This window comes from Balaenoptera borealis, assembly GCF_965194805.1.
Source record: "Balaenoptera borealis genome assembly, chromosome: 8".
Taxonomy (NCBI): domain Eukaryota; kingdom Metazoa; phylum Chordata; class Mammalia; order Artiodactyla; family Balaenopteridae; genus Balaenoptera; species Balaenoptera borealis.
In genome coordinates this window covers 79,205,693-79,231,365 of record NC_138865.1, presented here as the reverse complement: position 1 = coordinate 79,231,365, position 25,673 = coordinate 79,205,693, and the positions used below count along the sequence as shown (strand labels likewise).

The window sequence follows — 25,673 nt, the reverse complement described above, 5'->3', positions numbered from 1 at the left end:
TAATAGTATAAAGGAGGGAAGGGGAACAGAGCTTTATCAGAGCAAAGTTTTTGAATACTATTGAAATTAAGTTGGTATTAATCTAAAGTAGAATATTTTAAGTTAAGAAGGTTCTTTTTTTTTTTTGTAATTCCAAGGGCAATCACTTTAAGAAAGCCTGAAAACATACAGTAAAGGAAACATCAAGGGAATTAAAATAGTACACTGGAAAATATCTAACACATAAGAATATAGCAATTGAGGAAGAGAGGAACAAAAAAGACATAAGACACACAAAAAACAAATAACAAAATAGCAAATGTAAATCCTACCTTATCTGTAATTATAATAAATATAAATGGACTAAGACCTCCAATCAAAAGGCAGAGATTGGCAAAATAGATTTTTCTTAAAATGATCCAACTATATGATGTCTACAAGAGACATGGTTTAGATTGAGAGACACAACTAGGTTTAAGTAAAAGAATGTAAACAGATATACTACACGAATAAATACAAAAAAAAAGAGCTAGAGTAATCATACTAATCTGATGAAACAGACTTTAAGACAAAAATTATTAGACAAAGAAGCACATTTTATAATTATAAAATGAATAAAAAGGAGAAGGTCAACAAGGAAACAGAAGACTTGACCAACACTATAGACCAACTAGACCTAACAGACAGCTATAGAACACCTTCACCGAACAGCAAAACACACATCCTCCTCAAGGACACATGGAACATTCTCCAAGATGGGTCATACGCTAGACTATCAAACAAACCTTATTAAATTTAAAAAGACTGAAATGATGGAACATATGTCCTTCACTACAAAAGAATGAAATTAGAAGTCAACAACAGAAGAAAATTTGAGAAATTCACAAATTTGTGAAAATTAAACTATACACTCCTAAATAACCAATGGGTCAAAGAAGAAATCACTAGGCAAATCAGAAACTACTCTGATATAAATGACATGAAAACAAAAACAAAAAAACTTATAGGATGCAGCAAAAGCAGTGTTCAAGAGGAATGTATATCTATAAACACCTATATTTTTAAAATATCAACCTAACATACCAACCTTACATAAATAGAAAGGATTATAAGGGAATACTATGAAAAGTCATCATCCAATAAAATTAGATAATCTGGATAAATGGACAAATTCTTAGACAGAGAAACACAGACTACAGAAAGTGATTCAAGAGGAAATAGAAAATCTGAACAGAGCTGTAACGACAATTACCAAAAACCCTCCCACAAAAAAAAGCCCAGGCCCAGATGACTTCACTGGTGAATTTTACAACGTTTAAAGAAGAATTAAACAAAAATCCTTCCAAAACTTTTATAAAAAAAGTGGAATAGGAGTGACCATTTCCCAACTCACTCTATGACGCCAGTAATTGATTACCCTGATAACAAAAGCAGACGATGACATCACAAGAAAACTATAGATCAATATCACTTATAGACACAAAAATTCTCAGCACAATACCAGCAAACCAAATCCAGCAACATACAAAGGATTATATGCCAGGACCACATGGGTTTTAATCCAGGAATGTAAAATTGGTTTAACATGCAAAAGTCAATGTAACACACCCTATTAATAGAATGAGTGACAATTACTCCATAATCCAAATAGACACAGAAAAAAGCATTTGACAGAATCAACACCACTTCATGATAGAAACAGTAGAATAAACTAGTAATAAAAAGGAATTTCCTCAACCTGATAAAGCCATCTATGAAAAATGCACAGCTAACAGCACATCTTAATGGTAAAAGACTAGATTCTCCCCCGCTAAGATCAGGAACAAGAAAAGGATGTCTACTCTTGTTACTTTTATTACATTTTACTGGAGGATCTAGGAAAAGCAATTAGGGAAGAAAAAGAAATAAAAGCCATCAAGTTTAAAATGAAAGAAGTAACACTATCTCTATTTGTAGGTGACATAATCTTGTTTATAGAAAACCCTAAGAAAAACACACACAAAATTAGAATGAATTTAACAAGTTTGCAAGATTCAAGGTCATTATACAAAAATGCAATTGTATTTCCATATATTAACAATAAACAATCCAAAAATAAAATGAAGAAAGTAATTCAATTTATAATAGCATCCAAAAGAATAAAATAGCTAAAAGAAACAATTCAACAGAAGAAGTATAAGACTTGACTGTTGAAAACATTTCATTGAAAAAATTTAAGACAATAAATGGAAAGACATTCCACGTTCATAACTTGACTCAATATTGTAAAGATGGCAATATACCCGATAATTAACCAATAATTTTCCTATCAAATTTCAGTTGCCTTTTTTAGCAAAAATTGACAAGCTGATCCTAAAATTCATGTGGAAATTCAGGGGACCCAGGATAGACAAAACAGTCTTGAAAAAGACCATAGTTGGAAGACTCACATTTCCCAATTCCAAAATTTACTATAAATGCTATGGTAAGAGAAATGGTATGGTACTGGTACAAGAAGACATACAGAACAATGGAATAGAATCCAAGAAATAAACTCTTACATTTACAGTCAACTGATTTTTGATATGGGTACCAAGAGAATTCAATGAGGATAGAACAGTGTTTTAAGTAAATGGTGTTGGTACAACTGGATGTCCACATCCAAAAGAATGAGGTTGTGTCCCTATCTCACAGCATATACAAAATAGCATATGCCCAAAAAATGGATAAAATATCTAAATATAAGAGCTAAAACTATAAAACTAAAAAGAAAACAGGGGTAAATCTGCATGACCTGGAATTTGGTAATGGATTCTTATATATAACACCAAAAGCCCAAGCAATAAAAGAAAAAAGAAATTGATTAACTAAACCATCAAAATTTAAAACTTTTGTGGTTCAAAGAACACCATCAAAAAAGTGAAAACACAACCCACAGGATAAAAGAAAATGTTTTCAAATCATTTATTTGATAAATATCCAGAATATATAAAGAACTCTTACAACTCAACCAAAAAACAAAAGACTAGCACCTGTGGAGTTTTTTTTTTTGTTTAATTTATTTTATTTATTTTTATTTTTGGCCACGTTGGGTCTTTGTTGCTGCACACGGGCGTTTCTCTAGTTGCGGCAAGCGGGGGCTATTCTTCATTGTGGTGCACGGGCTTCTCATTGCAGTGGCTTCTCTTGTTGCAAAGCATGGGCTCTAGGCACGTGGGCTTCAGTAGTTGTGGCCTGAGGGCTCAGTAGTTGTGGAGCACAAGCTTAGTTGCTCCGCAGCATGTGGGATCTTCCTGAACCAGGGCTCGAGCCCGTGTGCCCTGCTTTGGCAGGCGGATTCTTAACCACTGCACCACCAGGAAAGCCCATGTGGAGTTTTTTAAACAAGAAGTAGAAGAACTATCCTAAACAGATTTTTTTAAAGGATGTGAGTTCATAGTCACCCCAAAATTCATACCGAAAATACAAGTTCCTGACCAAAAACTTGGATCTCACCTCAAGAAACTGACCAGAAACTTAGATCTCACCTCAAAAAAGGCTTGCCTTTACCATTCTCATCCACATCCTAAACATCCACCATGCTTTGAAAAATGCTTTTTAAAATGTAAAATCACTAGTCTCAGGTTTTAACACAATGGATAAGTTTCTGTAAAGTAGGTAAGCGTGTGAGAAAACAAGTCTATTTTATTAATAATGTTTTTGTTTTTGTGTATTTATCACCATGGAGAATAGAGAAGATACATTTCTTCTAATGATGTATCATTCAAAGTATTTAACGAGCCTAACTTCAAGATATAGAACATTCCCTTAAACAAAACTTGGCTAAGAGTTAGGAGAAGGTGAAGGGAAAATAAGATTTCATTAAGAAAGGGATTTCTATGTGGAAAAGTTTAAAGGGAGGCATAAATGTCCACATACTATATTATTTCAATGGAACTTCAGTCATCAAACATTACTTAGTTTAAGCACACACAAAGAATACTGAAAATATTAAAAAACAAATAACAGGGGGCTTCCCTGGTGGTGCAGTGGTTAAAAATCCTCCTGCCAATTCAGGGGATATGGGTTCAAGCCCTGGTCCGGAAAGATCCCACATACAGCAGAGCAACTAAGCCCATGCACCACAACTACTGAGCCTGTGTGCCACAATTACTGAAGCCCGCGGGCCTAGAGCCTGTGCTCCGCAACAAGAGAAGCCACGGCAATGAGAAGCCAGCACCCCGCAACAAAGAGTAGCCCCTGCTCGCCGCAACTAGAGAAAGCCCATGCCCAGCAATGAAGATCCAATGCAGCCAAAAATAAATAAATAAATTTATAAAATAAAATAATAATAAATAATACAATTAAAAAATAAAAATAAATAACAAAAATAAGGCAGAGGTTCATACTGCTGGGTCCAGTGTTCCTTCACCTTCAGATTTCACAAATCACATAGATTTCTTGAAGGATGTGGAGTGGGAACAGTCAATGAGGCCAATGACTGAACAATAAGAACCACTCTAAATAACCAAAGCTCATGAATTCTGAGATAGCAAGAAAAATAAAAGTCCCAAATACATACCAAGGCTTCCTCACCCAGGACCTACTACAGGACTTGGCAACTGTCATCGTGAGTGTCCTGGAAAAGGTCCTGCACTGGAACACTGATGCCTTTCCTGAAAGAGAAGACAGTCAGACTAAGTGAACCCAAGGACAATAAATACCGAGATCTCATCTCCTTCCCTATTTCCAGCTATCAGCTCCCAGAACTTTGGCAGCCAAGCCAATGCAGGAATTTACTGTCTAGGGAATCCAATCAGGACAAGTGAAAAAGACTTAATCATGCTGCTTACATTGGGAATGCCCCCCAAATGTTCAAGGAGACAGACTATGCACAGGGAAAAGAAAACTACTAATAATATCCTCAGAGAGGTAAAAAAAGATATTGTATACAATTAATCAATATACAAGACAGATTGTATTATCTAAAAACAGGCAAAAAAAATACTACCATACCATATGCTCTTCTGATATGTGATCTTCCCACCCTTCAATCAAGAAGTGGTCAAAACTCCCTTCCCCTTGAATTTGGACAACCTTATGTTTACACTGACCAGTGGAGTTTGGCAGAAGTGATACTAAGTGACCACCAAGATTAGGTCATATAAAACCACGTAGCTTCTACCTGGTTGTCTTGGAAAATGTGCTCTCCAGAAGCTCCCCGTCAGAGGGAAAGTTCACTTCTCATGTTGCAAGAAGCCACACAGAGAGGCCACACATTGGTACCCAAGTCAACAGTCCCAGCTGAACCCAGTCTTCAATTCATCCCAGCCCAGGTGCCAGCCATGTGAGTGAAGAAGCCAAGATGACTCCAGCCCCTAGTCACTCAAGTCTTAACTGAATTCCTGACCCACAGAATGTGTGAGCAAAAATAAAACAGCAATGTTTTATGTTACTATGTTTGGGGTGGTTTGCCTCACAGCAATGATTAGAACAAACAAGAAACCACATAAACAGAACACCTGGCAAATAAAAAGCTCTTAAAACTTAACATGACAGCAAAAACTGAAAAACTCAATAGAAGCATTGGAAAATAAAGTTGAGAAAAACTCTCGGGAGGTTAAGCAAATAGGCAAACTAACTGATGGAAAATTAGAGAAAAAAATATAGTACTTTAGAGAACCAAACCAGGAGATCCACCATCCAAACTGTACCTCCAAAAAGAGAAAACAGAAAAAATGGAAGTAAATAATTAAATCAATTAAATAATTCAAGACTGTATCTCAAAACAAAGGGATGGTTTCCAGATTGAAAAGTCCTTTGGAATACCAACATGATGGGTGAAAACAGACCCACACCAAGACATACATACTAATCATGAAATGTCAGAACACTGGTAAAAAGAGTATCATGTAGGTTTCGGGGGGTGGGGGGTGGATGGTGTAATAATCCATGTGAAAAAGATTCAGAAGCAAAATGTCTTCATACCTCATAAAAACCAACCAAAGAAGCCAGATGATAATGGAGCTATGCCTCCAAAGTACTAAAAGAAACTGAATTCCAGATGAGAATTCTTAGAACCAGATGAACTACTAAGTAAATTAAGGGTAAAATAAAAACATTTTACATATTAAGAAAGGCAAGGCTTCAAAATATTTACCATTATGCATCCTTTTTTCAGGAAGCTACTGGAGGATGAGCTCCATCAAAACTAAAGTATAAACCAAGAAAGAGGAAAACATTAGAATCAGAAACTGTATCACAATACCAGAAGGAAGGAAAGGAAATACCAGCAGGACAGTAAAGGAACACCCCAGGCTGTGTGTGTAATAGGCCACAGACAAATATAGAAGATGGAAGTGGGTCAGAAGGCCCTGGAAGAGATGTCTTCAAGAAGATGAAATGGATGGAATAACTGATGGGAATAAGCATATTGAAAGCCAATGTAAGCAACTGGCAGAGTTTGGGGTGAATCTGTAAGAACTATATTGAAGAAAAGCAAATGAAGGGGGTTGAGGAAATAATTATTATTGACTCGAAAGAAATCAGAATCATGAGATGATGACAAAATCAATCATAGTGTAATCCGTGGCTTAGCTTGGAAGAGCATCAGTATTAATAACTTAAACACTGTTTTCCATGAGATTAAATAACACTATAGTAGGAGCACAGAGCAATGGGAGAGATGGGTGTTGAAACACAGGGGTTGTGTACTTTGACCAGCAGCACATAACTGGCCATAGGGGGTGTTGAGAATTACATTGCTGTTCCAAGCAAAAGGCTTCTTTCTCATTTTATTCTTCCACCAAGTGCTCTTTGTATTCAACAGCTCAAATGATAAGGATCTGATCAAAAACATACAGTAGAGGTAAAGAGTACAACTCGTGCAGGCTTGTTTGCACAGTGATAAATAGATAAGGAGATGCACGTAAGAGAAGTCCAAAAACCACTGATCATCAAATAAGTAAGAAACATCAGAAGACCTTACAACGAAAAAAAATAAGTGCTATAGTGGCATTTCAAAATTAAAATCTACTAGGTATGACTAGCACGTGCCTCTGTATTTTATTTATTTATTTATTTTTACATCTTTATTGGAGTGTAATTGCTTTACAATGTTGTGTTACTTTCTGCTGTATAACAAAGTGAATGAGCTATATGTATACATATATCCCCATATCCCCTCCCTCTTGAACCTCCCTCCTACCCTCCCTATCCCACTCCTCTAGGTGGTCACAAAGCACCGAGCTGATCTCCCTGTGCTATGTGGCTGCTTCCCACTAGCTATCTATTTTACATTTGGTAGTGTATATATGTCCATGCCACTCTCTCACTTCGTTCCAGCTTAGCCTTCCCCCCTGCCGACCCCGTGTCTTCAAGTCCATTCTCTACGTCTGTGTCTTTATTCCTGTCCTGCCCCTAGGTTCATCAGAACCATTTTTTTTTAGATTCCATATATATGCATTAGCATACGGTATTTGTTTTTCTCATTCTGACTTACTTCACTCTGTATGACAGACTCTTGGTCCATCCACCTCACTACAACTAACTTGATTTCGTTTCTTTTTGCCTCTGTATTTTAAAATGAACCAATTCCAAAATGATGATATTCATCTCAATCACATACTTACTCTTTAATTTAGAAAACTATCACCATATAAAGAAGAAAATGAAAAAAAAATGTTTAAAGAAATGAGCTACATGTGGCTCAGGATATCTTCTCCTTAATTTCTTTTTTAATAATAGAAAGGCAAAGCAGGAAGAGGGAGGGAGGGGGAATAATATATATTTTATTATAAATTAATATGACATAACATATTCAGAATTTGGAAGGAAAAGGATTTACCATATTTACATGACTATTCACATACATACGTACACACCTCTAAGAACAATCAGGATTTTCTTGTTCAGCTTCTAATTACACCTGAGACTTCTAGACAAAGAGATAGTGTCCATCAACAGAAGAATGGATGAAGATGTGGGGGGGGGGGGTGTACTACTCAGCCATAAAAAAGAATGAAATCCTGCCATCAGCAACAACATGGATGGACTTGGAGGGCATTATGCTAAGTGAAATAAGTCAGACAAAGAAAGACAAATACTGTATGATATCACTTACATGTGGAATCTAAAAAATACAACAGGGGGTGGGAGGAATTGGGAGATTGGAATTGACATATATACACTATTGATACTATGTATATAAATAACTAATGAGAACCTACTAATTAGCACAGGGAACTCTACTTGATGCTCTATGGTGACCTAAATGGGAAGGAAATCCAAAAATGAGGAGATATATGTATACGTATAGCTGATTCACTTTGCTATACAGTAGAAACTAACACAACACTGTAAAGCAACTATATTCCAATAAAAATTAATTTAAAAAATAAATAAAAAATACAACAAACTAGTGAATATAACAAAAAAGAAACAAACTCACAGATATAGACAACAAACTAGTGGTTACCAGTGGGGAGAGGGATGAGTAGAGAGGCATTATAGGGGTAGGGATTAAGAGGTACAAACTATTATATAAAAAGTAAGCTACAAGGATACATTGTACAACACAGGGAATATAGTCAATATTTTATAATAACTATAAATGGAGCATAACCTTTAAAAATTGTGAATCACTATATTGTATACCTGTAACTTATATAACATCGCACCACATCAACTATACTTCAATTAAAAATTAAATTTAAAAAAGTAAAAAAGGGACTTCCCTGTTGGTGCAGTGGTTAAGAATCTGCCTGCCAATGCAAGGGACACAGGTTCAATCCCTGGTCCGGGAAGATCCCACATGCTGCAGAGCAACTAAGCCCACGAGCCACAACTACTGAGCCTGAGCTCTACAGCCCGCGAGCCACAACTACTGAAGCCCCCGTGCCCAGAGCCCGTGCTCCGCAACAAGAGAAGCCACCGCAATGAGAAGCCCACACACCGCAATGAAGAGTAGCCCCCGCTCACTGCAACTAGAGAAAGCCCACGCACAGCAACGAAAACCCAACGCAGCCAAAAAAATAAATTAAAAAAAAAAAAAAGAGAGAGATAGGAAGGGCTCTGCACTGGTTAGCTTTGTTAACCTTTGTTAAGGTTAAAGCTGACAGATATAACTGTCAACTATAATAAAAGAAAGGAGAAGTTAAAAAGGTAAATTCTTTTCTTCAACAATTTCCACCAAAGTAATTCTGGTTTAAGTCCAAATAAAACTACTATAGATAAGAATAATTCTCTCTACCAATTGCCTATTGTACTATTTTTTAAGTAGTGGAAATATTCTTTCTTAAAAAAGTACACACCGGCCTTCCCTGGTGGTGCAGCGGTTAAGAATCCGCCTGCCAATGCAGGGGACACGGTTCGAGCCCTGGGCCGGGAAGATCCCACATGCCGTGGAGCAACTACGCCCATGCACCACAACTACTGAGCCTGAGCTCTAGAGCCCGCATGCCACAACTACTGAAGCCTGCACGCCTAGAGCCTGTTCTCTACAACGAGAGAAGCCACTGCAGTGGGAAGCCCATGCACCGCAACGAGGAGCAGCCCCCACTCGCCGCAACTAGAGAAAGCCCGCACGCAAAAACGAAGATCCAATGCAGCCAAAAATAATAAATAAATAAATAAATAAAATAAAAATTATTTTTTAAAAAAGTACACACACACACGTGTAGACACCATGTATGCGCACACATCTGTGTGCCTGCATAAAAAAATAGCTGGATGGATAAATCAGGGTCCACAATCTATTGCCCTTCTGCAGCAGGAAGCATGGTCTAAGTTCAGTCACTCTCTAGTTTCACTGAATACTCCTCCGGGGCTCAATTTCAGACTCTACAAGGACTACTGTTCTGTGGCCCAGAGGCTGTGACGGGAGGAAAATACTCACTATTATGATTGATGCCAAGGCCATGCAAGTATCTCAGAGGATCGTGACTCCAGCCAGGGTGCCCAAATGCCACCCTGAAGCAGGCCAACGGAAGGAGTGGGAAGCAGGTAAGATGACAAGGCAGAGGCCTTGCCAACCAGGGTGGGGTTCTTTCTGCCACCTGCACCTCCATGGCCTCACATCATCCGATGGTACCCGGTCTCTGCCTCCTGACAGCTGTGTCCGGCCTGAAGGGTGGTCTCTGCTGCCTGGCTGCTGTCTGTGACTCGCTGCGGTGAACTCCCTAGCTTCTCTGAGGTCTCGTGTTAAAACGAACCCCTGAGACCCCACAATGCCTGCCTCTCCAGACTGGCCAGCAACAGCTCTTGGGGTCCCCATACCTCAGCACCAAACTCCACAGTTTAGGCCGCTGTCTCCCAGAATCCATCCCAGAGTTTCCTTGGGCTCCAGCCAAGGAAACACAGGCAACAGGGGACTCTCTATAACCAAACTGGACCACGTTTCCTATGCTCCCTTGGGAAAGGGCGCTTTCTACACCAACTAAAGCCAGATGGTGTGATGCAGGGAGAAGAGGGCCCGTGTCTCCCTTCTTCAGACCCCCATGTCCTAGAGCCAGACGCAGAATGCAGCACAGAGAATCGCTTGGTTATGTTTGTTGAAAGAAAGAAAGTCTCTCTCAAGTGAAGCCCACGTTTCTCTGCTAAAAATTGAACATCTATCCTCTCTCCCTTTTGAATGTCAGAGAAGGGTTCTGTCACCAGTTCTCTACACTTGCAGCAAGGCCTATCCTATTTTAGAGAGTCTATCGAAAAGAACATGCTGTTTAAAGATGAAATGATAGTAAATGATTAAACCCCTCAAAGAATCGAGGAAATGGCACCAAACTTTTGAAAGCTAGAGGGGCTGAGCGGTAACTGACTTGGAGATCTCAGAAAGCTGACCCTGAAGCAGGCAGAGGAGAAAGCTGAGAGGCAACTCAACTTACAGCACAACTCCCCCTACCCCGCACCTCCCACCATCAGCCATCCGCCCCTCCTCAGAAGGCTCCAGAACTGGCAACACAACTCCTCTGGAAGCGGCGTGAAGCGGAGTTAAACACGACTGAGTGAAAACCTACTTAAAAGGCTGTTAAGACTCCCAGACCCCTATTCTTCATAACCCAGTAAATACCCTCCTGGCCTCAGTGAAAAACTCTGGAAAATGTGAAACAAAGGGTATCTGACCTGGAGGGTACAAGGCACAGCTGAGGACAGGAGTACCGACCTGAAAACAAGGGAATTAAGTCACAGGTCCTCATTTCCAGAACACTGGCAGGCAGGCATATATATCTCCCAGGCTTCGTCCTCAGATAAGACAGAACTACCCGATATCCAAGAAAAGCTCATGACACAAAAGAGATCAGAACAAACAGAAAAAACAGAGGAGAGTATCAGTTAACTATTGCTATATAATCAACCACAATTCCTAATGACTGAAAAGAACAACAATTTATTATTTCTCACTACTTTTAGAATTGGTTGGGCAGTCCTTCTGGCTTTACCTGGGCTCACCTAGGCAGCTGCATGCAGAAGGAGGACTGTCTGGGTTGGAGGGTTCCATACAGCTCGTTCACATCTGCACATGGTACTGGATGCTAGCTGGGGCGCCTCTCATCATCTACTAGTCTGGACAAGATTCCTTACTTGGCAGCTGCATGGCAGCATACCAAGAGAACACAGCAGCTCCAAAGCCTCATAAGGCCTAAGCTCCAGAATATACACAACATCACTTCTGTCACGTTCTATTAGTCAGAGAAAGTCACCAGGCCAGCCATGATTCCAGAGGAAGTAAGGTTCTACTTCTGGATGGGAAGAGAAGCAAAATCAATTGCAAGGGGGCATGGATACTGCAATGGGAGGAATCTGTATCCATTAAACATTCTGTCACATGGAGAAATTAAGATCAAGAGATGAAAACTGCAACAACAAAATACTAGTGCTATTATCGGCAAAGACATAAGAGAAACTATTGCAGCCATGAAACAAGAACAAGAGACTATGAAAAAGGAACAGAGAATAAAAATGAGCTCTTAGGGAGAGGGGCAGAGTCAAGAGGGCAGAGTAGGAGGATGTGGAGTTCACGTCTCCTCATAGGTATGACAGGGGTGCGTCGGAGCACCTGCTGGACACTGGAGGAGGACCTCAGACACTTAGGGGTACAGGAGGGGTCTCGGCACAGCCGGGTGGAACAAGGGAGGGAAGAGGGGGGAGGATGGGTGGAGACGGAATGGGGCTGGTGACCTGGGGTTGGGTTGGGGGAGGAGAGGTTCCCACACTCAGGGGAACCCACTCATGGTGGGGGGATTGGCTGGGATAGGAGGGGACCTTTGGGGGACGACCGCCCCTGACAGAGCCTCCTCCGGCTGTGTCGCACCCCCAAAGCCTCTTCTGGTTGAGCGGGTCCCGGCAGATCCGAGCACCACACCCCCGCTCCCCGCCACAAAGCCTCCTCCAGCTACGTCGGCCCCTGTGGACATGCCCATGGAAGCCTGCACCCCAGCTGGCCTGCACGGGCTCATGTGCTCCAGGCCAGCTTTAGGAGCAGATGCTGGTGAAAGGAAAACATGCAGAGGTGGGGCTGATACAGTGGGTCCAGAGACCTACCTAGAGGTCTTGGAGGCCCTCCTGGGGAGGCGGGGATTGGATGTAGCTCACGTGGGGGCAAGAACACTGATAGCAGAGGCACCAGTGAGTTGTTTTAATTCTTTCTTTTCTTTTTGCTCTTGCGCTTTGTTTTGTTGTTGTTAATTTTTATTTTTTCTAATATTTTTTATTTTTCTAATTTTATTTTATTTTTTAATCTTTGTTATTCTTCTGATCTTTTTCATTTGTTGTCTGTTTTCTTGGGGGGGGGGTGTCTTTTTTTTCTCCTTTTCTTCTTTTTTGCCACGCTGCGTGGCTTGTGGGGTCTTGGTTCCCAGGCCATGGGTCGGGCCTGAGTCCCTGTGGTGGGAATGCCAAGTCCAAGCCACTGGACTAACAGAGAATTTCAAGCCCTAGGGAATATTAATCAGTGTCGGCCCTTCCAGAGGTTCCCATCTCGGCACCAAGACATGGCTCTACCCAACTGACTGCAAACTCCAGTGCTGGACGCCTCAGGCCAAACAACCAGCAAGAGAGGAACACAGCCCCACCCATCAACAAAATGAGACGGCAGAGAAATATGTTACAGATGAAGGAGCAAGGTAAAAACCTACAGGAACAAATAAATGAAGAGGACATAGGCAATCTACCTGAAAAAGAATTCAGAGTAATGACAGCAAAGATGATCCAAAATCTCAGAAATAGAATGGAGGCACAGATCAAGAAAATATAAGAAATGTTTAATAAGGACCTAGAAGAACTAAATTTTAAAAAGTGATGAATAACACAGTAAATGAAATGAAAAATACACTAGAAGGAATCAACAGCAGAATAATTAAGGAAGAAGAATGAATAATTGAACTGAAAGATAGAATGGTGGAAATACCTGCCAAGGAGCAGAATACAGAAAAAAGAATGAAAAGAACTGAGGAAAATCTCAGAGACCTCTGGGACAACATTAAACACCCAACATTCAGATTACAGGGGTCCCAGAAAAAGAAGAGAAAGAGAAAGGGTCTGAGAAAATATTTGAAGAGATTACAGTTGAAAACTTCCTTAACATGGGAAAGGAAATAGTCACCCAAGTCCAGGAAGCACAGAGAGTCCCACACAGAATAAACCCAAGGGGAAACACGCTGAGACATATTAATCAAACTAACAAAAATTAAACTCAAAGGAAAAGTATTAAAAGCAGCAAGGGAAAAGCAACAAATAACATACAAGGGAAACCCCATAAGGTTATCAGCTGAGTTTTCAGTAGAAACTCTGCAGGCCAGAAGAGAGTGGCAGGATATATTTAAAGTGATGAAAGGGAAAAATCAACAACAAAGATTACTCTACCCAGCAAGGAGCTCATTCAGATTTGACAGAGAAATTAAAACCTTCACAGACAAGCAAAAGCTAAGAGAATTCAGCACCACCAACAAATGCTAAAGAAACTTCTCTAGGAGGGAAACACAAGAGAAGACCTACAAAAACAAACCCAAAACAATTAAGAAAATGGTAATAGGAACATACATTATCAATAATTACCTTAAATGTAAATGGATTAAATGCTCCAACCAAAAGACACAGACTGGCTGAATGGATACAACAAGACCCGTACATATGCTGTCTACAAGAGACCCACTTCAGACCTAAGGATACATACAGACTGAAAGTGAGGAGGTGGAAAAAGATATTCCATGCACTACATAATGATCAAGGGATCAATTCAAGAAGAAGATATAACGATTATAAATATTTATGCACCCAACGTAGGAGCACCTCAATACGTAAGGCAAATGCTAACAGCCATAAAAGGGGAAATCAACAGTAACACAATAATAGTGGGGGACTTTAACACCCCACTTACAGCAATGGACAGATCATCCAGACAGAAAATTAATAAGGAAACACAAGCTTTAAATGACACATTAGACCAGATAGACTTACATATTTATTATAAATCACAATATCAGTCACATACCTAGTAAGTGGGAGAGCTAAGATTCAAACCTACACAGTCTGGCCCCCAAGTTTATACTATACAGTTGGCCCTCCATATCTGTGGGCTCTGTATCTGTGGGTTCTATATCCTTGAATTCAACTAATCTCAAATCAAAAATATTTGGGGGAATTCCCTGGCAATCCAGTGGTTAGGACTCTGTGCTTCCACTGCAGGGGGCACGGGTTTGATCCCTGGTCAGGGAACTAAGATCCCACATGCCACATGGCATGGCCAATAAGTAAATAAATAATGGTCTTAAAAAAAAAAAAAACTAGCACTATTGCAAAAAGAAATGTAGACTGAGTTGTCCACTGTATCATTAAAAAAAAAAAAAAATTGGGGAAAAACATTCTAGAAAATTGCAAAAGTAAAACTTGAATCTGCCATTCTCCAGCAACTATTTACATTGTACTTACAACTATTTACATAGCGTTTACATTGTAACAGGTAATAGTCTAGAGATGACTGAAAGTATACAGGAGTATATGTGTAGGTTACCTGCCAATACTATATCATTTTATATAAGAGACTGGACACTGGCAGGTTTTGGTATCCTAGGGGGTTCTGGAACCAGTCCCCACCACACCCACCCACCACCCGCTGATACCGAGGGACGACTGTACTGCATATCAAGAAAAAGACAAGGGACCTAATAATCAGGGATCCAATATAAAAGAGAGGCAACAGAAATTCCCAGGATTCTGAGGAAAAGCGATCCTAGGATATGCAGGGGTCCTAGGAAAAAACCAGTCTTAACTGAACCAAGTCAAATGGCTACAGAAGGTATTTAAGACAAAAGGGAGAAAACACCTGCTGTAAATGAATGTATTTTGAAGAGATTTTGACAACTAAGATAGAGTTCAGAGTTGAATAAGTAAAATGTACATAGTAAAAATACATATATATATGAAAAGAAAGCATTATCTCTAAGGAAAACAAAAAAGTGCAATTAAAAAAAAAATCCATGGTATGCTGCTTAGCTCAGCTTATGCTACTATAGCTCAGCTATTACATGGTCATAATAATATAAACACTGAGTCATGGTCTGACAAAATTATGATAATATACAGAGAATCTTGAAACTATTTTCATAGTAATACTAGGATATCATTCACCCTTTTTACTCCCATTTTCTTACTACAAGTATACAGTGCAGTTTTCCAGAGGCTATATAATATGTGATTTGTCTTCAGAATGAGTTCAGAGGCAAGTATTTTCTCGTTTCTATTAGGCTGTTTTCTATTAAGGCAAACGTTAAAGAGATTTGCAAAAATATAAAATGTCATTACTCTCATGAATTTTTATGAAAGCATTTCCATTAAAAAAATATTACTTATGATAATATGCAAAGGACTTATCATTTTTTTTTTACATAAATAATATTTAATTTTTTCTCAGTCTTAATTTCTAACAGGCTAAATGCCAATAAACATATCACACATAAACAAAAGCTCTTTGTGATCTTCAATAATTTTTAAGAGTGTAAAACAAGTTTTCAGAATCACTGATTGGGAGGATGGGAAACAGGGCTGTGAAGTGAACACACAGCAGGAGGGTTTGGAGATAAAAGAGAATTAAATCTTCTTTAACAGTAGAAAGTCAATAGGACGACTTTACAACTGAAAAATAAAGAAACAGTATAAGCACGTTATTTAAAGATATGGAAATAAAGACTCAAAGAAATCTGTAAAAAGTTAAAAATGGTTACCTCTAAGGCTATGTTGTCCAATATGGAAGCCACTAGTCACATGTGGCTATTGGGCAACTGAAATGTAGCTAGCCTAACTAAGGAAAAAAATTTATTTTATTTTAATTAATTAAAATTAAATTTTAAAACTTGAAGGAGTGTAAAATGTCTTTACATTAAACATTGTTTCTGGTAAGACTCCATTTAGCTGTGATGGCTGCATTGTGTAAGATATTCCTGTTTTACTGTAGCACATGTATTGGACAAAGGCATCGTTTTAATACCTCATTAGGCATCACACTTCCTGATTTCAAAATATATTACAAAGCAAACAGTTATATGCCAACAAATTGGACAACCTAGGAGAAACAGACAAATTTCTAGAAACATACAACCTGCTGAGACTGAATCAGGAAGAAAGAGACAATGTGAACAGACCAATCATTAGTAATAAAGTTAAATGTGTGATAAAAATTCTCTCAGCAAACAGAAGTCCGGGATCAATGGCCTCACAGAGGACTGTCAATAGAGTCAATAGTTATATACTATCTTTGTATTCTGACAGATGGTAACTAGACTTATCATGGTGATCATTTTGAAATATATAGAAATATCACTTTGCTGTATTTTAAGAACTAACATAGTGTGGTATGTCAGTTCAAAAGCAGAGAAACAAAAAATCTCATAGAAAAAGAGATCATTTTTGTGGTTACAAACAGAAACATCAGAGAAAAAGAGGTCACATTTATGGTTATCGGAGGTGGGGGAATTGGATGAAGGCGGTCAAAAGGAACAAACTTCCAGTTACAAGACAAATAAGTCCTGGGGAAGCAATGCACAACATGATACATATAATGAACACTGCTGCACATTATAGATGAACACTGTTAAGGAAGGAAATCCTAAGAGTTCTCATCACAAGGAAAATATATTTTTTAATTTCTTTAATTTTGTATCCATATGAGATGATGGATGTTCACTAAACCTATGTATTAATCATGTTGTGATGTATGTAAAGGAAAATCATCAGGCCGTGTACCTTTTTTTTTTAAATTTATTTTATTTATTTATTTATTTTTGGCTGTGTTGGGTCGACATTGCTGTGCGTGGGCTTTCTCTAGTTGCAGTGAGCAGGGGCTCACTACTCTTCGTTGCAGTGCGCAGGCTTCTTATTGCGGTGGCTTCTCTTGTTGCAGAGCACGGGCTCTAGGCGCACAGGCTTCTGTAGTTGTGGCACGCAGGCTCAGTAGTTGTGGTGCACAGGCTTAGATGCCCTGCGGCATGTGTGATCTTCCCGGACCAGGGCTCGAACCCGTATCCCCTGCATTGGCAGGCGGATTCTTAACCACTGCGCCACCAGGGAAGTCCCCAGGCTGTGTATCTTATACAGTGAGGTATGTCAACTACATTTCAATAAAACTCAAAGAAAAAAGCTTTTTAAAATACCTCATTAAAACTTTGTTATACTGCTTAACTATTAAAATGATTAAATTTTGGATATACTGGGTCACATATAATATTAAAATTAATTTTATAAGTTTCTTTTTGCTTTTTTTTTAATGCAGCTACTAGAAAATTACATGTGGTTCACATCATATTTCTATTGTACAATGGGGTTCTAGGGAGCAGGAAGTTCTGGGGGGCACTGATAGAGGACTGCTACCTTTCATAACTACAATTCTTTGTTGGGAGACAATTCTCCATGGGTCCCTCGAATTTCTGCACATCTTGAAAGTAAGGCACTAACTGCCCTTTTGTTCTGGGCTATTTTTTAAGGCTATTCGTACAGCAAACAGCCTTGAAAGATAAGATAGTGCTTTGCTCCCTGCCAAAGGGCAAGTGTGCTTACTGTTGAGATAATAAAGATAATATCTCTGGGAACAAAGGGAAGGTAGGCTCACTGCCCGCCATAAAAGGTTCAGGTTCCCTAAGCTCAGGGTTCCTTTACTGTAATGCAACCCACTGCCTGTGCGGGTACCATCTGGCTCTGTTCATATTGCCCTGGGGGAAATGGGGCTCGGGAACCTACATGAAAAATGCCAATATTCTGCTCTGTTATTGCTATAGGTAGTAAACTGTCCTTTGTCTTTGGCCCAGGAGTCTTATGCCTTCTGCCAGCACCGATGAAAACTATGACTGATTTTAAATCTAAGACCTTTGATAGTTCTAAGAGCTTTTTGATAGTTCCACTCTTGTGGAAATATCTGCTTTTTCAAAAAATGTGCATTTATAATAATTAAAATAAAGGCTATGTTTTTCTAGTCTTAAAGGTAGTGATAAAATTAAGAGCTATAAAGATAATCAGTTTTTAAACATAACTAGCATAAATCAATATTCTCAACTCTCGGTAAGCAGAATGGTTATTAAAATATCTTCCATTTTTACCTTCTTTTTACATTTTCATTAACTGTTTAATCTCACATTAAAGCATATTTAATAATTACATAAAATTTTTTAAAACATAGTAAATATGATTAACGAAAGTCTCAATGACCTGCCCCTAATTTTAGATTAAATGAAACTAAACAAAACTACATTTCATCTGTGTGGTCACTTACAGAAGAAAAATAAATAAATAAAGGTTCTCCATGCCTGAATTAATGGCATGAGAAGTTCTACAGAACTCTCTTTCACTTACTCATTACACTACTGTGGGAGAAAATGTCATTTAAATAACTAACTCTTGGGACTTCCCTGATGGCGCAGTAGTTAAGAATCTGCCTGCCAATGCAGGGGACACGGGTTCGAGCCCTGGTACGGGAGGATCCCACATGCCACGGAGCAACTAAGCCTGTGTGCCACAACTACTGAGCCCAAAGGCCACAACTACTGAAGCCCACACACCTAGAGCCCTTGCTCTGCAACAAGAGATGCCACTGCAATGAGAAGCCCTCACACCTCAACAAAGGGTAGCCCCCACTCGATACAACTAGAGAAAGCCTGTGCGCAGCAACAAAGACCCAACGTCACCAAAATTAAGTAAATAAAAATTTTAAAAATAAAATAAAATAAATAACTCTTGCATTTCATTCATGACTGGAAATAGTATTCATTCAATTGCCATCACTTTCTCCCCTGAGGCACAGCCAGGGACACAGGCAGCTGATGGCCTGAAAGAGGAGCTAAAACCTACCATTTCTGCGCACAGGCTTGGCATGACCCATGAAATACACCCCAGTCTGCACTACAGAGGGGAAAGCTATAACTCCATCTAGAGGAAAAGAAAGGATCCAAGAAAGCTTCCTCAGTTACAACCAACCTGAATCCTGAAAAATGGGTAGGATTTAGATATTAGGAAATAGGAGAGAAAAGCATCCCTACTTTCTATGCATGCTGACCGAGTGAAAGCCTGAAACAAAGGAAGCCGGAAAGGAAGTTGCGATGGTGATGTCTAACAGAAGCAGTTTTAAAAAGAAAAGGAGACCACCAAAAGGCAGACAGCAGAAGCAAGAAGAACTACAATCCTGTAGCCTGTGGAACAAAAACCACATTCACAGAAAGACAGATGCAGGAACAAGATAAAACCCCAGAAAAATAACTAAATGAAGTGGAGATAGGCAACCTTCCAGAAAAAGAGTTCAGAATAATAATAGTGAAGATGATCCAGGACCTCAGAAAAAGAATGGAGGCAAAGATCAAGAAGATGCAAGAAATGTTTAACAAAGACCTAGAAGAATTAAAGAACAACCAGAGATAAACAATACAATAACTAAAATGAAAAATACACTAGAAGGAATCAATAGCACAATAACTGAGGCAGAATAGCACTTATAACAGATAAGTGACCTGGAACACAGAATGGTGGAATTCACTGCTGCAGAACAGAATAAACAACAAAGAATGAAAAGAAATTAAGACAGCATAAGAGACCTCTGGGACAACATTAAACGCAACAACATTCGCATTACAGGGGTCCCAGAAGGAGAAGAGAGAGAGAAAAGGCCCGAGAAAATATGTGAAGAGATTACAGTTGAAAACTTCCCTAACATGGGAGAGGAAATAGCCACCCAAGTCCAGGAAGCACAGAAAGTCCCATACAGGATGAACCCAAGGAGAAGCACACCAAGACACATAGTAATGAAACTGGAAAAAACTAAAGACAAAGAAAAATTATTGAAAGCAGCAAGAGAAAAACAACAAATTAACATACGAGGAAACTCCCATAAGGCTAACAACTGATTTCTCAGCAGAAACTCTACAAGCCAGAAGGGAGTGGCATGATATACTTAAAGTGATGAAAGGGAAGAACCTACAACCAAGATTACTCCACCCAGCAAGGATCTCATTCAGATTCGATGGAGAAATCAAAAGCTTTACAGACAAGCAAAAGCTAAGAGAATTCAGCACCACAAAACCAGCTCTACAACAAATGCTAAAGGAACTTCTCTAAGTGGGAAATACAAAAGACCTACAAAAACAAACCCCAAACAGTTAAGAAAATGGTAAAAGGAACATACATACCGATAATCACCTTAAACGTGAAAGGATTAAATGCTCCAACCAAAAGACGCAGGCTTCCTGAAAGGATACAAAAACAAGACCCATATATATGCTGTCTACAAGAGACCCACTTCAGACCTAGGGACACATACAGACTGAAAGTGAGGGGATGGAAAAAGGTATTCCATGCAGATGGAAATCAAAAGAAAGCTGGAGTAGCAATACTCATATCAGATAAAATAGATTTTAAAATAAAGAATGTTACAAGAGACAAGGAAGGTCACTGCATAATGATCAAGGGATCAACCCAAGAAAAAGATATAACAACTATAAATATATATGCACCCAACATAGGAGCACCTCAATACATAAGGCGACTGCTAACAGCTCTAAAAGAGGAAATTGACAGTAACACAATAATAGTGGGGGACTTTAACACCTCACTTATACCAATGGACAGATCATCCAAACAGAAAATTAATAAGGAAAGACAAGCTTTAAATGACACAATAGACCAGATAGATTTAATTGATATTTATAGGACATTCCATCCAAAAACAGCAGATTACACTTTCTTCTCGAGTGCGCACAGAACATTCTCCAGGATAGATCACATCTTGGATCACAAATCAAGCCTCAGTAAATTGAAGAAAATTGAAATCATATCAAGCATCTTTTCTGACCACAACACTATGAGATTAGAAATCAATTACAGGGGGAAAAAACGTGAAAAACACAAACACATGGAGGCTAAACAATACGTTACTAAATAACCAAGAGATCACTGAAGAAATCAAAGAGGACATCAAAAAATACCTAGAGACAAATGACAATGAAAACACGACGATCCAAAACCTATGGGATGCAGCAAAAGCAGTTCTAAGAGGGAAGTTTATAGCTATACAAGCCTACCTCAAGAAACAAGAAAAATCTCAAATAAACAATCTAACCTTACACCTAAGGGAGCCAGAGAAAGAAGAACAAACAAAACCCAATGTTAGCAGAAGGAAAGAAATCATAAAGATCAGAGCAGAAATAAATGAAAGAGAAACAAAGAAAACAATAGCAAAGATCAATAAAACGAAAAGCTGGTTCTTTGAGAAGATAAACAAAATTGATAAACCATTAGCCAGACTCATCAAGAAAAAGAGGGAGAGGACTCAAATCAATAAAATCAGAAATGAAAAAGAAGTTACAACAGACACCGCAGAAATACAAAGCATCCTAAGAGACTACTACAAGCAACTCTATACCAATAAAATGGACAACCTGGAAGAAATGGACAAATTCTTAGAAACGTATAACCTTCCAAGACTGAACCAGGAAGAAATAGAAACTATGAACAGACCAATCACAAGAAATGAAATTGAAACTGTGATTTAAAATCTTCCAACAAACAGAAGTCCAGGACCAGATGGCTTCATAGGTGAATTCTATCAAACATTTAAAGAGCTAATAACACCCATCCTTCTCAAACTCTTCCAAAAAATTGCAGAGGAAGGAACACTCCCAAACTCATTCTATGAGGCCACCATCACCCTGATACCAAAACCAGACAAAGATACTACTAAAAAAGAAAATTACAGACCAATATCACTGATGAATATAGATGCAAAAATCCTCAACAAAATACTAGCAAACAGAATCCAACAGCACATTAAAAGGATCATACACCACGATCAAGTGGGATTTATCCCAGGGATGCAAGGATTCTTCAATACATGCAAATCAACCAATGTGATACACCATATTAACAAATTGAAGAATAAAAAACATATGATCATCTCAACAGATGCAGAAAAAGCCTTTGACAAAATTCAACACTCATTTACGAGAAATACTCCCCAGAAAGTGGGCATAAAGGCAACCTACCTCAACATAATAAAGGCCATATATGACAAACACACAGCAAACATCATTCTCAATGGTGAAAAACTGAAAGCACTTCCTCTAAGATCAGGAACAAGACAAGGATGTCCACTCTCACCACTATTACTCAACATAGTTCTGGAAGTCTTAGCCACGGCAATCAGAGAAGAAAAAGAAATAAAAGAAATACAAATTGGAAAAGAAGAAGCAAAACTGTCACTGTTTGCAGATGACATGATACTATACATAGAGAATCCTAAAGATGCCACCAGAAAACTACTAGAGCTAATCAATCAATCTGTTGAAGTTGCAGGATACAAAATTAATGCACAGAAGTCTCTTGCATTCCTATACACTAATGAAAAATCTGAAAGAGAAATTATGGAAACACTCCCATTTACCATTGCAACAAAAAGAATAAAATACCTAGGAATAAACCTACCTAGGGAGACAAAAGACCTGTATGCAGAAAACTATAAAACATTGATGAAAGAAATTAAAGATGATGCCAGCAGATGGAGAAATATACCATGTTCCTGGATTGGAAGAATCAATATTGTGAAAATGACTATACTACCCAAAGCAATCTACAGATTCAATGCAATCCCTATCAAATTATCAATGGCATTTTTTACGGAACTAGAATAAAAAAATCTTAAAATTTGTATGGAGACACAAAAGACTCCGAATAGCCAAAGCAGTCTTGAGGGAAAAAAATGGAGCTGGAGGAATCAGACTCCCTGACTTCATACTATACTGCAAAGCTACAGTAATCAAGACAATATGGTACTGGCACAAAACCAGAAATATAGATCAATGGAACAAGATAGAAAGCCCAGAGATAAACCCACGCATCTATGGTCAACTAATCTATGACAAAGGAGGCAAGGATATACAATGGAGAAAAGACAGCCTCTTCAACAACTGGTGCTGGGAGAACTGGACAGCTACATGTAAAAGAATGAAATTAGAACACTCCCTAACACCATACACAAAAATAAACTCAAAATGGATTAGAGACCTAAATGTAAGACCGGACACTATAAAGCTCTTAGAGGAAAACATAGGAAGAATATTCTTTGACACAAATCACAGCAAGATCCTTTTTGATCCACCTCCTAGAGTAATGGAAATAAAACAAAAATAAACAAATGGGACTAATGAAACTTCAAAGCTTTTGCACAGCAAAGGAAACCATAAACAAGACGAAAAGAGAACCCTCAGAATGGGAGAAAATATTTGCAAATGAATCAACGGACAAAGGATTAATCTCCAAAATATATAAACAGCTCATGCAGCTCACTAATTAAAAAAAAACCCAATCCAAAAATGGGCAGAAGACCTAAATAGACATTTCTCCAAAGAAGACATACAGATGGCCAAGAAGCACATGAAAAACTGCTCAACATCACTAATTATTAGAGAAATGCAAATCAAAACTACAGTGAGGTATCACCTCACACCAGTTAGAATGGGTATCATCAGAAAATCTACAAACAACAAATGCTGGAGAGGGTGTGGAGAAAAGGGAACCCTCTTGCACTGTTGGTGGGAATGTAAATTGATACAGCCACTATGGAGAACAGTATGGAGGTTCCTTTAAAAACTAAAAATAGAATTACCATATGACCCAGCAATCCTACTACTTGGCATATACTCAGAGAAAACCGTAATTAAAAAAAAGACATATGAACCCCAATGTTCATTGCAGCACTATTTACAACAGCCAGGTCATGGAAGCAACCTAAATGCCCATCAACAGACGAATGGATAAAGAAGATGTGGCACACATATACAATGGAATATTACTTAGCCATAAAAAGGAACGAAATTGGGTCATTTGTAGAGATGTGGATGGATCTAGAGACTGTCATACACAGTGAAGTAAGTCAGAAAGAGAAAAACAAATATCGTATATTAACGCATATATGTGGAACCTAGAAAAATGGTACAGATGAACCGGTTTGCAGGGTAGAAACTGAGACACAGATGTAGAGAACAAACGTATGGACACCAAGCGGGGAAAGTGGCGGGGGGTGGGGTGGGGGGGGGGGTGTGTGATGAATTGGGAGATTGGGATTGATATGTATACACTGATGTGTATAAAAGTGATGACTAATAAGAACCTGCAGTATAAAAAAATAAATTAAAAAGAGAAAAAAGAAAAGGAAGGTGAACAAGAGATAACAGCTGTTTACCACTCATGTTCCATAACCCTAGAGACCTCCTTTCATATTCTATTATGACACAAGGTCTGTTTTCTCAGTTACAGTGAACCACAACAATGAATAGATTTTAAAGTACATCTGTGGAAACTAAGTCAAGATTGCAGTAAAGCAATCAAAAGAGTGATGATAAACAGGGGACACATACATGCCCCAAATGATTACAATTCTCACTCATAATAAAAAGCCCTTCTGAGAAGCAGCTCAGAAGGCTGTAGAAAAGTCCTGCACAGAAGCAGTGGTGGTGGCGGCCTCTCTTCAGGGCCAGCTCTGTCCTCCCCTAGGATGGCTTCTCATCCATCAAATGAGCTTTGCTCAGTAATACTGAAAATGCTCAAACCATCCCCTGAAAGGAAGGTAACTTGAGAAGAACCAAAACACTGTTCTGGAAATTTCCTTTGCAAATGTAAGGCAAACAATAAGTACACAGAGACCAGAGAGTAGGCTGGTTTGTTCTCTGAATGCCTTCTTTTCCTTATACACCCCTTACACGCGCGAACACACACACACACTCTCACTCCGAATGTCTGAGAATAAAGACCAAAGCTCTTCATCTGGATCTCTCTTTAAATACTCAATGATAGCTTGAAAGGGTGAAAGAAGACTTAATAACTGGCCTAAGTCCTTTTTCCAAGAACCTAGACATATATATTCATGGAGTCAAAAAAGAAAAGTTGGGGAGGGGATGAGGGCACCAGCAGGACCAGACACAATGCATCAGAATAAATGAGCTGAGGGCCTCTCCTTCCCACTATGTTTAGCTGTCTGTGTCCTCTGGCCACCAGAGAGGGGCCCGTGGCTGAAGCAGCAGCAGGGCTTGAAAACACTGGCTCCAGCTCACGAGGAAATAAATGCAGGTGGATAAGGCTGGTCAATTCCAACAGGATTCTACAATTATGTGTCCCTTGAAACTCACTATTTGGGTTTACCCACACAAGTTGTACCCGTTCCCTTAAAAGCCAAAAGAATGCCCATGACTGTACTAAAATATCAGAATTAATGCATTATA

At 38.8% G+C, this 25,673-nt stretch overlaps 1 protein-coding gene across 5 annotated transcripts in view; it reads right to left on the bottom strand.

Annotated features, from left to right (window-relative positions):
* GCNT1 (glucosaminyl (N-acetyl) transferase 1) overlaps positions 1 to 25,673 on the bottom strand; it is a 58,360-nt gene that overhangs the window by 10,785 nt on the left and 21,902 nt on the right. For all 5 annotated transcript variants that reach the window (XM_082401461.1, XM_082401465.1, XM_082401464.1 and 2 more), the window contains one exon: positions 4,520 to 4,613. The gene's annotated coding sequence lies outside the window, so the exon portion shown is untranslated. The remainder of the gene's footprint in view (positions 1 to 4,519; positions 4,614 to 25,673) is intronic.